At 32.5% G+C, this 14,470-nt stretch overlaps 1 pseudogene; it reads left to right on the forward strand.

The window, feature by feature from the left end:
- The window catches only part of LOC106457161, a 56,396-nt pseudogene that overhangs the window by 25,507 nt on the left and 16,419 nt on the right, over positions 1 to 14,470 (forward strand).

Below are 14,470 nucleotides of genomic sequence, written 5' to 3' on the forward strand. Positions count from 1 at the left end.
TATAATAAATAATCTGTAGTATTTAATAATTAAATAATTCTGTTTTTCAACTTCTTTGTTACTTTTGGTGATGCATTTTAATTTAACTATTGTGTTTATCAAATTGGGTAAGATTTCGATAGAGATTTTGAGCCAAAGAATTGTAGTAGTTAGGTCTTCAAATGTATTGGTATGAAAATTGTGAAAATATTCATTGGAATTTCCTGGATGTCACAACATCAAAGTCGGCAAATATTATTCCAGTTACTACATATTGCAAGTGTTGATATTAAATGCTATACTTTCAGCTGTGGGTGCGTTATAAAAGTAACATATATTTCATTCGGAGAGTCGAGTAAAGCGGCAGGTGCTGATGAATTATGTTCCCTCTCTAATAATAGTTCAAATTTAGGGATAGCTATGTCTAAGCCCTAAAGGTAACTCTGATCTGGCCGTTGAATCCATGTTGTTCTAGTTGAAAACTCCAAACACCAAACTCTAAGACCAGCATAATTATTTCCTACGCGATCTTAACAAAAGTTATAACATTGTTTTACGTGGTATTCTAAAAGTAGTGATTTTTTTTTTCACGTGGAAGTAAACGTACAAACATCGTGCCCATTGTCTCTTACATTTACACCGATTATTTACGTTACTCTAGATATGACAACCAATCATATAAACATTGAGATTATAAGCAACCATTCGACATCTGATTTGTGGGCAAAGAAAATCTGCCTTTTATTTTTCAAGTGTAACATCTTATTCGTTGTTCATTAACACTTCACTTTATGAAACAGTAATTTTAAAGATTTCTGAAAATACAATTATATGATATTTTTATAATGTCTTTTATGTAGGTATATGATTCAAAGTGTTTCGAATTAAAGTATTCGTTTTGTTTTGTTTTAACTCCCAGAATTCTTACGTAAATATTATATGCTAAATAATTAAAGTTTTCTACCCTGTATTTACGGAAGAAGTGTTTTAATACAAAAGTATCTCTAAAATAAATTTGTTTTACAACAGTTCTCCTTTTTGAGAGCATTTCTAAATTTCAGGTTACAGTAAATATCTTACTTATCTGTTATCTTGTCATTTATCTAAGAACTCATGTTATTTTTACATTTATGAAAATGTTTTACACAAATTGATAAAGACCTAACTGTAAGCACAGCTGGTAGGTGTCGGTTATTTACTAGACAAACCCAAGTTATAGAGATGTGTTACGTCCATACGGAATATGTTTATTCAAATATTAGAGTGCAGGAGCCCTGAAAAAATAAAAATGAATCAACTTATGAAACATGTTTATAAAAATGTATTTCTCAAAGTGATGGCAGATGGCATAATTGAAGTGAACACAAATAAAATAAAAAAACTGCAAGGATGATTAATAAATCACAAATTGCAAACTCTGTTCATGCCAATTAATCTGCTGTGAAATTTACATCAAGTACAAATCCTTCTTCTGTTTTTTTACAATACTACAATACATCATTAATGCGCTAACATTATACCTAGTGTCCGCCGGTAGGTAAGCTTATGTAGTTATAACGCTAAAATCCAAAGCACGATTCCTCGCGGTAGACAGAGGGCAGATGATCTAATGTGTGGCTTTGAATTATGACAAACAAATTATATTTAGTTTCGGTAGTTTTATAGTTATCATTCTATTTATTAATGTTTCATAATTGTTACTGTTGAATATGATCGCATATTCCGATAGAGCAATCTGTTCGTACAATTTCTGTTCTACCAACTTTATCACTTTGGCTCAGCAGTAAGCTAATGGAGTTATAAAGCTCATATTCGAGGTTCCATTCCTATGGTGAACATAACGCAGAAAGCCCATTGTGCAGCTTTGCTCTTAATCAAAGTCTAAACTTTTGAAAACTTACGTAAACTTCGGTCTCTTACCCACTTGTTTTGTTCTATAGGTTATAGTGAATGATCTGGATCGGAGCACTGGGATTTATAAAGAAGAAATAAGTTTAAAAACAACCATTATGTCATTTATCAACGCCATCATCAACTATGGTCCCGGACAAGATCATCTGGAATTTCGTCTTCATCTTCGATACGAATTTCTAATGCTGGGAATTCAGGCTGTGATTGATAAGCTCCGTAGTCACGAGAATGCTACTCTCGACAGGTTAGACTGCATATCATCCAAATTTTATAGATTAAACCTTTTATTTCAACTTCATTTCTTTAGTGTATGGTCAGGGTGACCGCGGATCTTGAGATCCCTGGAAAAGTCAAAGAATTTCAAAAATAAAAATTAGTAAAAAAGTCAGGGAAAATTGTGGGCCCTCCATTATATTTTATCGCACAATCTGCACGCGTTCGAGAACCTTAATGTTAGCTATGCCAATTAATGGTACATTTTGCATAATCGTCGTCAGCTATTCGATATCATTTGATTTGCTAAGAATCATTTAATTAATTAAATTTTGTAAATAAAAATGCAACATTTTATTGTATGCCATCAAGTTATAATGTCTTTGTTTGAAGCTTTTTCTTTAGTACGGTAGTCTGAAGTATGTTCTGAAATTTGTTTTGCCTTTTATAACTATATTAAAAGCTAAAGTGATTTTAATTAGTTATAATTATAGTGTGAATTTGAAATATCAATGTGCATTACTCAAACTCGTGCAAGTCTCTCGAAAGTCTCAGATTTTGCTTGAAAAGTCAGGGGAAGTTTTGACAAGAATGTGGCCATCATTGTGGTAAATTTCTGGAATCTGTGAAATTATAATCTATTAATTTATCTATTTGCTGATTATATTTGTAGTTTCTGCGAAATTAAAAAATTAAATCTTTCACGTAGCTACTTTCTTGACTCAACACTAAATTTCGGAACTGAATTCCCACAGTGAGCACAGCACAGATAACCCATCGTGCAGCTTTGTGATTAAAAACAAACAAGAGAGTCTTTTTTTGCACACTTTTCATCCCCTTGACGGAAAATATACGAATATAATATTACATAAATGGTAGTATAACAGTTGTTTTCTATAACGCGAAGCTCCCCAACGGTTAATGTATACATTTAAACTTCCACAATCGACAAAAAGAAAAGCTTGTTACCGAATAACATGCTTGTCTTTATGAGGTTAGAACAAACTTGTGAGTAGTTTTTGCTGCTAGATCGTTAACATTTTTAACTTGTTAGTACAATAACAGTAAGGGAAAAACGGATTTAGTAGGCTATATTGTTCTTCATTTTGTTACCCTAGTAGCTCAACGGTAAGTCAGTGGAATTATAACACTAAAACCCGGGTTTCGATTCCCGCGGTGAGCAGAGCATAGATAACCCGTTGTGTAGTTTAGCGCTTTACAACAAACAAAGTAAACATTTTGTTTTTTAATTCCTTAAAGGTTTATTCAATGATAGTTTTAGACAGAGAAAAAAAAAAACAGAGCAAAGTTTTCACGTGGTAATGTAATTGTAAAATCATTATTTTATGAGTTGTCATTCCGGATAACACCGAAATGTACACAAACTGATAGTGTATATATTAAAAGATATTATTTAGTTATATTAATAAGTTTGTGTTAATTTACTGTTTACTCTCATTTTTCTGTATTTTTAATGTCTTTGTAATATTGCAACGTTTCGATGGTGGCGATGTTTTGCGGAGTAAGTGGGTATTATACCGAATTTCAGTTTGAATAAAGAATTGAGGAAACGTTATCATCTGTAACGCATATCAAGCTTACAGCCAAATAGTCATTAGATAGTTTGACAAGCGTAAATAACATTTCAGTGAAATGAATCCGTTATTAGACGAACCCATGAGTTAATAAGTTGATGCAATAAATTATGTAGATTGGCAAATATTTTTGGGATAATTTCTAACAGTATAAAAAGGTTTATTTATTAAATCATTAATCTTTTAGCATATACAATGTAATATATCATACACAAGGTTCACACTTTCTCTATAGGCATCTTGATATATTCGAAATGGTTCGCAACGAAGACGAGAAGGAATTTGCTCGTAGATGTGATGTGGTGAGTACTTTGCTAAGTTCTAACAGTGCATATCTGGTTCTGTCAAGTGAACGATCTGTGTTGCTTTATTAATTTCTAACAGTGCATATCTGGTTCTGTCAAGTGAACGATCTGTGTTGCTTTATTAATTTCTAACAGTGCATATCTGGTTCTGTAAAGTCAGCGATCTGTGTTGTTTTATTAATTTCTAACAGTGCATATCTGGTTCTGTAAAGTCAGCGATCTGTGTTGCTTTATTACATTTTAACGGTGTGCACATCTGGTTCTGTAAAGTCAGCGATCTGTGTTGCTTTATTACATTTTAACGGTGTGCACATCTGGTTCTGTAAAGTCAGCGATCTGTGTTGTTTTATTAATTTCTAACAGTGCATATCTGGTTCTGTAAAGTCAGCGATCTGTGTTGCTTTATTACATTTTAACGGTGTGCATCTGGTTCTGTAAAGTCAGCGATCTGTGTTGCTTTTATCAATTTCTAACAGTGTGTATCTGGTTCTGTAAAGTCAGCGATCTGTGTTGCTTTATCAATTTCTAACAGTGTGTATCTGGTTCTATCAAGTCAGTGGTTTGTGTTGCTTTAAGTTCTAACAGTGCATACCTGATTCTGTCAAGTGAACGACCTGTGTTGCTTTATTACATTTTAACGGTGTGCATCTGGTTCTGTAAAGTCAGCGATCTGTGTTGCTTTATCAATTTCTAACAGTGTGTATCTGGTTCTATCAAGTCAGTGGTTTGTATTGCTTTAAGTTCTAACAGTGCATACCTGATTCTGTCAAGTGAACGACCTGTGTTGCTTTATTACATTTTAACGGTGTGCATCTGGTTCTATTAAATCAGCGACCTGTGTTGCTTTATTAATTTCTAACAGTATGTATCTGATTCTATCAAGTCAGAGGTTTGTGTTGCTTTAAGTTCTAACAGTGTATATCTGATTCTGTCAAGTCGAATTGGCACTGCTCGTTGCCTGTATTGCTCATGTATTCCTAGATAGAGTCATTTAGGTTTAATAATACACAATTATCACACACGCAGTATTTCACTACTCTGGAATATGACAAACGTTTATGTTTTTTATCAACGGGAGATTATTTGTGCATCAGTATGTCACTCCTTTACATTTTACGTAGATCCAAAACCATCAACAATAAAAGTACAATAAATTTTCAGGAAGCTTAAACGTTATATTTTCTTCTTTTTTTGAATACCACAATATTTTAGGGACATTGCTCCTTATTAGTATGGAATTTTTATGTAGGTTGAAATTATGCTCATTTCAGTAGAAACGTACTAAAAACCATAGATTAACAGCATTTATATGTTTGTCAGTATTACACATAATTTGTATATACTTTTATTTTATAAACTACTGAGTAATGAAACGAAAAATACTTTTATATGTCAGGTTCATGTGGACACGAAGAGTGCGACGTCAATGTTTGAAGTCTTAAAAGGAAAACTGTTGCGTACAGCAGCTTACCCACACTTCTTGTCTCTGCTAGAACATTGTCTTTGTCTACCTTGTAAGTTTCATCAGATCCTGCCTAATTTCATATACTTACAAACTGAAAATATTTAAGGATTTGATTCGTAATACTGTATATATATATATATATAAGTTATGATTAATAAAATGTGCTATTATACCAAGTTAAAATAGGGTGTAGTTAACTATTCAAATCTGAAAATAAATTAATAACTCAGGTTTTTGTGTTTTCCTTAGCATAAAATTATTTTTTTTAAAGAACGCACTAAAATTAAGCTCATTTCATCACTTTGTCGTATAAATCACTACATCACTTTGTCTCTTGATTAACTTAGCAAGAGCATATGCAAGATTTAGGAAGGCAAGTTTTTTGTATAATTTATTGGAGACTAAAGTGGAAATCATTTTTATATTATTGTTTTACTGAATTATGCCTTATTTAAATAAAATATGCCTTATTTAAATAAAACGACTACAAACATATGATAAGATAAGTATAACAACTCTCTTGTGTCCCCAACCCCATCAAGTGGATTATGGTGCTTGTCCTCAACATTGGCTCCTGTTTGACCGGATTGTCCAGCAAATAGTTCTACAGGGAGATAACGGGGAAAATCCTGATGCGGCTCATATCGAAATAAACGTCAAAGAAATAGTACAACTGTAAGCATTTGCTGTTTTCTTCATTTTCTCTCAGAAACATATATTGATAACTATAAAATTATATCTAAATCATGCTCTCAAAATTAAATAAAATCATTATTCGCCTCTTTGTCTTCTTGCTGTGATTTTACGAAACAAAAGACAATACTCGCATTCATTTTCTTGTTTTAACAGCCTATGTAAGGAGTTAAGTTCGCATTCTTGTATACGTATCATAAAATTACTATAAAGGATACAATTTAACTATTTTACTGTTACATTAACAAACCAGTTAAACTATTCCTTTTTTAAGTGCATTTAATTTGGTGCCAGCCTGTTTACTTCTTAACTCAGAAGGTATTAATTCATATACTGTATCCAACTGTGCTTACGATCAGAATCTCATCTAATAAATATTTTACTTATTAATTAAAATTATATTTTTAAGAATTGTGTAATAGTTTCAATGACAATAAAACTAAATATTTTTATATGATCATAGTTTCTACTCATAGCAACTAGCATAAAATCAGGGGATATATTTCTATTGTTGTGCCCCCAACAATCACTTTGTTCAAGTTAATTTCGAGATAACTATGTTTGCTTTGTCTTTCCAGAAACAGTCCCCCAGTAGTTCAGCGGTAAGCCAGTATACTTATAACGCGAAAAATCGATTTTCGATACCCGTGGTGGGCAGAGCACAGATTGTGTAGCTTTGTGCTTAAAAATAAACAATCAAACCACAAGCAAGTGAGATCTAAACTTCTAGAGTTGTAGCACGAGTTGTAAGACGTATCAGTATACAAGGTTTATCATGCTTTGCTTTTTATTTATGAGGATCCCTCGGTAGCTCAGTGTTCAAGGGCTTATAAAGTTAAAACTCGAGATTCGATTCCCTGCGATGGATACAGCCCAGATACCTCATTGTGTAGCTTTGCGCTAAGGCAAAACAAAAATATAACACAACAACAACAACTTATATGTAAATCAGAAGTTTCACGAACGAAAACATTTATGATATATTCATTATAGTTAAAATACACAGTAGCAACAATAATATTATAAATTATAAGTATTTTTTAATCACAAGCAACTATTAATGTCAAAAGGAATTCATAAAAACTTAGCCACTTCCAGTCTGTTGTCGAGAAGAATACTCGAAAATATAAATTTAGTTCGAAATTCCATCAAATAAACAATACCAATGAGAGAAAGTAGAAACATTAGGTTAATACGTTTTGGAAGCAGTGTTACGTTTATTTCTTTATTAATATTTTTTGTAGCTCTTAACAAAGAAGCCTGGCATGACTTGGTTTTTGGAAAATGACTCGAAATCTCCATGTCGCGAGTTCGAATCCAGTCAGCAAAATTGTTCGCACTTTCAGAGATAGGGCGTTATAATGTAACGGTCCATTCCACTAGTCGTTGATTAAAGAGTATCTCAAGAGCGGTGGGTGATGTTGACTAGTTAGATGCCTTATCTCTTGTGTATTAGCTAACGCAGATAATCCTCGTGACATCAGAAAAACACGTAGGTTCAAGAAGTCTTAATATAAAACAATAAAAATCCTATAATCCGAGCGCTTTCGAAAGGTGGACCTTTCTTCTTCAGGAGTAAACTGTAACCCAATAATTTCTTCCGAGGTTCAGCAGCTTAGGAGATTTAGACTAGTGTTAAATCTTTAAATCACAACTAGTCTTAAGTCTGTACCTTAAGATAAAAATGCAAAATGATCTGTATGATAAAAACCTAGAAAAATTAAAATAATACAAAAAACATTCTTACCAGTACTGTTAATGAAAGTAACATTAAAGAAATAATAGAATATATCTTACTTACATAAACACTAGTGGTTTGCCTCAGGTACTGTCTTAGATTTAACGTTCGTATTCTGCATTCGATACAAAACTAATACCACGTGTATAGTGTGAAAGATAATGCTAAACATTATACTTTGGCTTCTTCTTTGGTCTTCCAAGTTTCTTGAGCTGTTCCTATTAAGCAGATTGTTTAGTCTGTTTCCATTACTTACCTTTTCATGGATTTTTTGTTAACACAGTTTTCAAAACGAACATTATCAGTAAGCAGAAAGCAGTATCACTTTACGTTAATAGGTTTTACTTTACTACTAAGGTGATACTTTATAACAACAAAATATATTAATAGAAATATGGAAATTTACGCGTTAACATTTAATTTTATTTTGGGAATACCACTAGCTTGGCAACAGAAGAAGAGCTCAGATTTGCGACAGAAAGGGCTGAAGCGCTGGAAAAAGAAAATTCTGATTTAAGTGTGAAACTGTCGAAGAAGGAACGAAACGTTGAACAACATCTACAAGAAAAAGTAAGCGTTTTTCTCAGTGAAACTTTTCGTCGCAGACCAAAAAAAAATCGCTGTTGTTCCGTAATGTTATATTAGTTTTGTTTAATTTATGGTTTTATAAAAAATAGCAGATTTTATGCTATAAAAGTAATGTCATAGTATGAGCCTTTCAGACTTAGAATCACGATGACACTTAACGATACGAGGCTCGGCATGGCCAGGTGGTTAGAGCGCTTGACTCGCACTCTGAGAGTTGCAGGTTCGAGTCCCCCTCCCACCAAAACATACTCGCTCTTTCAGCCCTGGGAGTGTTATATTGTAAGGTAAAAGAATAGCCTAAAAGTTGGCGGTAGGCGATGCCCTGGCTAGCACAGATAGCACTCGGATTTATAACGCTAGAAACCGGGTTTTGATACCCGTGGTGGGCAGAGCACAGATAAACCATGGTGTAGATTTGTGCTTACCTTTGCATAGGCTTTCGATACGAAGTTTGTTTAATCAAATTCTTAAAATACAAGAAAAATGATACAAAGTAGTGCTTTCATAATACTTTTATGTAGTATTTTATCGAACACCTGATATCACGAAATCAGTCTTAGGTTGATATTTCACTCATTTTTCTAGTCAGAAAAAGGACCTTTCTATTTATACTGATTAATGCATAATGAAGAGTGTAGTCTAGTGGTTAACGTGCATAGCTGCAAATCAAAATGTCCAAGCCCGTGGTATGCCAATGAACACGCTCTGCATTTTCATGTTTGGAGACGTTATAAAAGTAACAGTAAATCCTGCTAATTGGGTATGAGTAGCTGTGTAAGCAGCAAGTACCGATGGTGTCTGGTTCCACTCCCCCTCCCTGCACTGTAAAAAAAAATACTTGCGTTTAAACAAAACAACTTGTATTCTGTGGACCTTAAGTCTGGTATTTGCATAACTAAAACACAAGTTCAAGTTAAAAATAAGCAATCATTGTGGACCAGCAAAACATAACACAAATCCATTGGCTGATGCCCAAATCTTTGTGTCGAACTTTATAAATCTACATGCACACACACACTATAAAATGAAAATGAAATTTTATATTGAAAGCTACACATCATTTGTTTGATAGGACACACAGAAAACACTTATATTATAGATCACACAAGCCTGTGTTTAGAAAACACGGTTTTTGTGTTAACTGAACTAATGTGTCACAATATGTCGCATAATGTTGAAAATACAAAGTATCTAAAAGCCAATAAAAATGCTACTCTGGGATTTTTTTAAGTACTGATTTCGCCAGGGTAAAAGTTTCAGCCATTCCTGTAAGCATATTATTAAAACTTATGATATCATATAGAACCCTGAGTAATCAAACACAAGGATTGAGGATTGATATGGCAAGAGTAAAATTAGAAGTCGTGGTAAGGGTAACATAAAATCATTTTCTGTGTAAGTATCAATACCTGAAACATTTCCTCTGAGTAATCAAACACAAGGATTGAGGATTGATATGGCAAGAGTAAAATTAGAAGTCGTGGTAAGGGTAACATAAAATCATTTTCTGTGTAAGTATCAATACCTGAAACATTTCCTCTGAGTAATCAAACACGAGGATTGAGGATTGATATGGCAAGAGTAAAATTAGAAGACGTGGTAAGGGTAACATAAAATCATTTTCTGTTTAAGTATCAATACCTGAAACATTTCCTCTGAGTAATCAAACACGGGGATTGAGGATTGATATGGCAAGAGTAAAATTAGAAGTCGTGGTAAGGGTAACATAAAATCATTTTCTATGTAAGTATCAATACCTGAAACATTTCTATTTCATATTTTACAGGAAGATCTCCAAGATGTTGTTGATAAGATGAGGGCTAAGCTGGAAAGAGAAACAGTTGGTCATCTTCAAGCTAATCAGAAGATAGAGGAATTGGAGTACAAGTTAGAGCAGTTGTGTCAAGCGGTGAGATTTCTGTTGGTCATCGAGCTCACTTTTAGCATACGTTCTACAGCCTTGGTGGTCTTTTCATAAATATTAGATTTTACTGTTAATCTTCTTTTATTGAATTAGTAGACAGAGTAGACTCATTAGAGCTGGAGTTTTCTGTGAGTTGCCTGTGTAGAAGAACTTTACACAGAGACTGAATTTTCATCCATCTTGAAAAACCAAGACTATAGCTAACCATAATAAACGTCAACCATCTTAGATTGTAGGTTTCGAAATCAAAATTTAAACAAAGACGACTGTGTTCAATCTGGCAGTTTGCGAAAAACCAACTTTTTCAGACAGACTTTTTAATTAAGATTTTGTAACTTACTTTGTAAAAATGACATCAAAAACACTAAAAACTGAAAGATTTCTTAAAAGCTGTATGTAAGGCAGCGGGTGTTTTTTTAGGTAAACTACTAACTTACATTTAAAGCGCTTTTTTAAAGGTAAGCTACTAACTTAAATTTAAAATGTTTTTTTTAAGGTAAACTACCAACTTACATTTAAAGTGTTTTTTTAAAGGTAAACTACTAACTTACATTTAAAGTATTTTTTAAAGGTAAACTACTTACTTACATTTAAAGTTTTTTAAAGGTAAAACTACTAACTTACATTTAAAGTGTTTTTTTAAAGGTAAACTACTAACTTACATTTAAAGTGTTTTTTAAAGGTAAACTACTAACTTACATTTAAAGTGTTTTTTTAAAGGTAAACTACTTACTTACATTTAAAGTTTTTTTAAAGGAAAACTACTAACATACATTTAAAGTGTTTTTTAAGGTAAGCTACTAACTTACATTTAAAGTGTTTTTTAAAGGTAAACTACTAACTTACATTTAAAGTGTTTTTTTTAAAGGTGAAACTACTAGCTTACATTTAAAGTGTTTTTTTTAAAGGTAAACTACTAACTTACATTTAGTAGTGTTTTTTCTTTCTATCTTCACGATGAAATGTTTATTTCGGTCATTAATAGAATGCTGAAAAAGTTTGTAATTTTTTTAACCACATAATTCTGAAAATTGTACTTAATAATGAATCCAACTGACTCTCTCTCTCTCTCATAAAATCTCGTGATGCAGCTAAATTATGTTTTCAATAACAACGTAATTTATTATTAGATACACTTTATATCACGTTAACTCGTGAATTTCCGCTAATTTTCTTGGTTTTTACACTACTGATTTGTTTTTTATGTCTGTCTCGCGTCTTGGAGTTTAGAAGAAGAGCTGAACATGGAACCTGAGATAATATAAGAGACATGAGAAATCAATAAAAAGGCACTGTCAAACATGTTTAACTCCACCTTTAAATAAGAATTTTTATACGAGTTAATACAGATTTTATGTTAGCACAGTAAGTTACACGTATTTTAAGAATAAAAAGGCAATCGGAAAAACAATATTTTTCCCGTTATTTCATCATAGTGTATAAAATTACAGTAATTTTGATCGGCAGCTGACTAGAAATGGTGCTGCTTATTTTTTATAAAACAAAACTTTTGTGTAAAACTAAAAATATTGACTTTATTTATGTAGCTTGAATCGGAGCGACAACAGCACAGTCAAGTGTCTCACATGATTCAAAATGGAAGTCTTTCTGACGATACCAAAGTAGAGATCAGTATAACAAAACCTCCAGCTCCTCCACCACCGCCACCCCTTCCATCTCTAATACCCCCGCCCATTCCATCTCATGGATTAGGTTAGTGTGATAGGTATCTTTTAAGTATTTCATCAAGGATAATGCCCTGTGGTGCCCATCACTTAATTGTAAGAATAAATGTTTCTGTTCAAAATGTGTAGGTTTTAGAATACATTGATTAAATATATATTCACGTGTGTGAGTTAAACAAATCTGGAGATATTAAAATATTAAACGTCTACATACATTACAAAATTAATTAAAACTCGTTTAATTGCAACTGTAAGGGTAAACTGTTATTGATTTGTTTTTCCACGGGAAATCTTCATAGTTAGTTTGTTACTTTGAGGCATTTAAATAATTATAATCAAATTTAATACCCCAAAAGGACCAAAACGTTTTCATAGTATTTACTTTACATCTACAATTTTAAATTAAAAATCTATACATTTTATTCTCTCAATTATATCTGTATTAAATCGGGTCTGAAGCAAATAATATGGAACAGAAAATTCATGTTTCAAATTAGAAAATGTATTTTATTTTTTTGTATTACCGAATAGTGTTATTTCTAATGACACTTTTAATCTCACTGGTAACAAGTTAATAAAAATTGTGATATACTTCCTCACAGCAACCAGTTATGATTGAAATACCCTCAGATTCAGAGTGTGTGTGAGTAAGGTTAGCAGGGACAAAAACGTGCTGGTATTACTGTTAAAACGTAAACAAGATATGTTGTTAAAGGAGAATTTATTAATGGCTAAGTTAAAACGCATTGTGTTTATTTCTAGTTCCAGTATTAAGCATATTTAACAATACCATATTTTAATTTTAAAAATCCAGGTATTCCCCCTCCTCCATTAGTATCTAGTCAAATCACCTGTTCCAAAACCTGTGCTCCAGTAAAAAAGAACATTCCACAATCATCAAATCCTCTGAAGACATTTAATTGGTCCAAACTTTCTGAGGTAAGGATACTTTGGTATTGATTTCTGTTGGGTTTTTTTTGGGGGGGGGTAGTGGGGATATATGGTTTGTTACATTGAGCACTTATTTGTATTGTTTTAAGTTATGAACATTTTCTATAATATTTTCCTATTTACTATAGTATTCGAATTTTACGTTGCGAATATGAAATGGCGTGCCAATAAATAAATGGGAAAAACATCACACAGCATGTCATATATAAATAAATGGGAAAAACATCACACAGCATGCCATATATAAATAAATGGGAAAAGCATCACACAGCATGTCATATATAAATAAATGGGGAAAGCATCACACAGCATATATAAATAAATGGGAAAAAATCACACAGCATGTCATATATAAATAAATGGGAAAAGCATCACACAGCATGTCATATATAAATAAATGGGAAAAGCATCACACAGCATGTCATATATAAATAAATGGGAAAAGCATCACACTGCATGTGATATAGATATATTATGTCAGTTTTACTCAAGCCTATGATGAAGGTGTTGTGGTTTGTTTGATTTTTTTTTGTACCAGACTAAATTAGAAGGAACAATTTGGATGGAACTAGATGATACAAAACTGTACAAGGATATTGATCTGAATGAAATGGACAAAATGTTTTCTGCCTACCAAAAACAACAGGTGAGGTTCTTCTACTTCATTAGTTATGATCAAAATATTAATTTTATGCGACAAATAACAAAATAGTTGCGGGTACTGATGCTCGTATAGTAGTATCCCTATTGGATTATCATGTTATAAAAAATTAAGTTTTTTCTCGCCGTCCAAGAGATTACACGTGATAAAATTGAAAATAACCCACCTCTGATATTCATAGACTGGGTTCAAGACTTACGCTGTTCAGATAAAAAAACATTAAAACTCAGTTATTCCATTAACGTTTTGAATGTTTTTTTAAGTATCTAACAATCAGCATTCTTGCTTCAATATTGTGGAGTGATGTGTTCTCCGTTTTACCAGTGTAATGGCAGCGTCGAAGACCTGACAGCAGCGACACCACGAACCTCGCACGCACGAGAGAATTCTCAGTTATCGATGGCCGTAGGGCTCAAAACTGTACAATACTTCTGTCTAAGCTAAGACTTTCAAACGAAGAGATTTGTACAATGATTCTAAGTATGGACAGCGAAGATCAGTTACCTAAAGACATGGTGGAACAGGTAAATCATTGTTTACAACTGTTTTACAACTGTAACTATGGTGGAACAGGTAAATCATTGTTTACAGCTGTTTTACAACTATATCTATGGTGGAACAGGTAAGTCATTGTCTACAACTGTAATTATGGTGGAACAGGTAAATCATTGTTTACAACTGTTTTACAACTATAATTATGATGGAACAGGTAAATCATTGTTTACAACTGTTTTACAACTATAATTATGATGGAACAGGTAA

This window comes from Limulus polyphemus, unplaced genomic scaffold (genome assembly GCF_000517525.1).
Source record: "Limulus polyphemus unplaced genomic scaffold, Limulus_polyphemus-2.1.2 Scaffold298, whole genome shotgun sequence".
NCBI classification, from domain to species: domain Eukaryota; kingdom Metazoa; phylum Arthropoda; class Merostomata; order Xiphosura; family Limulidae; genus Limulus; species Limulus polyphemus.